Source organism: Cyclopterus lumpus, chromosome 13 (genome assembly GCF_009769545.1).
Source record: "Cyclopterus lumpus isolate fCycLum1 chromosome 13, fCycLum1.pri, whole genome shotgun sequence".
NCBI lineage: Eukaryota > Metazoa > Chordata > Actinopteri > Perciformes > Cyclopteridae > Cyclopterus > Cyclopterus lumpus.
In genome coordinates, this window is record NC_046978.1 from 20,907,789 (window position 1) to 20,910,288 (window position 2,500).

The window sequence follows — 2,500 nt, forward strand, 5'->3', positions numbered from 1 at the left end:
ACCAAACTATACCATCTACTAGAACCAAACTCTACCATCTGGAACCAAACTATACCATCTAGAACAACACTCTACCATCTGGAACCAAACTATGCCATCTACTAGAACCAAACTCTACCATCTGGAACCAAACTATACCATCTAGAACAACACTCTACCATCTAGAACCAAACTATACCATCTACTAGAACCAAACTCTACCATCTGGAACCAAACTATACCATCTAGAACAACACTCTACCATCTGGAACCAAACTATACCATCTACTAGAACCAAACTCTACCATCTGGAACCAAACTATACCATCTAGAACAACACTCTACCATCTGGAACCAAACTATACCATCTACTAGAACCAAACTCTACCATCTGGAACCAAACTATACCATCTAGAACAACACTCTACCATCTGGAACCAAACTATACCATCTAGAACAACACTCTACCATCTGGAACCAAACTATACCATCTAGAACAACACTCTACCATCTGGAACCAAACTATACCATCTACTAGAACCAAACTCTACCATCTGGAACCAAACTATACCATCTAGAACAACACTCTACCATCTAGAACCAAACTATACCATCTACTAGAACCAAACTCTACCATCTGGAACCAAACTATACCATCTAGAACAACACTCTACCATCTGGAACCAACCTCTATGATCTAGAACCAAACTATACCATCTACTAGAACCAAACTATACCATCTAGAACAACACTCTACCATCTAGAACCAACCTCTACGATCTAGAACCAAATTATACCATCTACTAGAACCAAACTATACCATCTGGAACCAAACTATACCATCTAGAACAACACTCTACCATCTAGAACCAAACTCTACCATCTACTAGAACCAAACTCTACCATCTGGAACCAAACTATACCATCTAGAACAACACTCTACCATCTAGAACCAAACTATACCATCTACTAGAACCAAACTCTACCATCTGGAACCAAACTATACCATCTAGAACAACACTACCATCTGGAACCAACCTCTATGATCTAGAACCAAACTATACCATCTACTAGAACCAAACTATACCATCTAGAACAACACTCTACCATCTAGAACAACACTCTACCATCTAGAACCAACCTCTACGATCTAGAACCAAATTATACCATCTACTAGAACCAAACTCTACCATCTGTAACCAAACTCTACCATCTGGAACCAAACTATACCATCTAGAACAACACTCTACCATCTAGAACCAAACTATACCATCTAGAACCAAACTATACCATCTAGAACAACACTCTACCATCTAGAACAACACTCTACCATCTAGAACCAAACTATACCATCTACTAGAACCAAACTCTACCATCTGGAACCAAACTATACCATCTAGAACAACACTCTACCATCTGGAACCAAACTATACCATCTAGAACAACACTCTACCATCTAGAACCAAACTATACCATCTAGAACCAAACTATACCATCTAGAACAACACTCCACCATCTAGAACCAAACTATACCATCTACTAGAACCAAACTCTACTATCTAGAACCCAACTCTATCATCTAGAACCAAATATACATGTCGAAACAAACTACCATCTAGAACCAAACTATACTATCTAGAACCAAACTATACCATCTAGAACAACACTACCATCTAGAACCAAACTCTACCATCTGGAACCAAACTCTACGATCTAGAACCAAACTATATCATCTAGAACAACACTCTACCATCTAGAACCAAACTCTACCATCTAGAACAACACTCTACCATCTAGAACAACACTCTACCATCTAGAACCAAACTATACCATCTAGAACCAAACTCTATTATCTAGAACCAAATATACATCTAGAACCAAACTCTACCATCTGGAACCAAACTCTACCATCTAGAACCAAACTCTACTATCTAGAACCCAACTCTATCATCTAGAACCAAATATACATAATTGGTTCTCAGTGGAAAACATTGTGTTCTCTTCTAAGTTCACGGAATTATGAATATTGATTGGTTGATATTCACACAAACTATACCATCTAGAACAACACTCTACCATCTAGAACCAAACTATACCATCTACTAGAACCAAACTCTACCATCTGGAACCAAACTATACCATCTAGAACAACACTCTACCATCTAGAACCAAACTATACCATCTACTAGAACCAAACTCTACCATCTGGAACCAAACTATACCATCTAGAACAACACTCTACCATCTGGAACCAAACTATGCCATCTACTAGAACCAAACTCTACCATCTGGAACCAAACTATACCATCTAGAACAACACTCTACCACCTAGAACCAAACTATACCATCTACTAGAACCAAACTCTACCATCTGGAACCAAACTATACCATCTAGAACAACACTCTACCATCTGGAACCAAACTATACCATCTACTAGAACCAAACTCTACCATCTGGAACCAAACTATACCATCTAGAACAACACTCTACCATCTGGAACCAAACTATACCATCTACTAG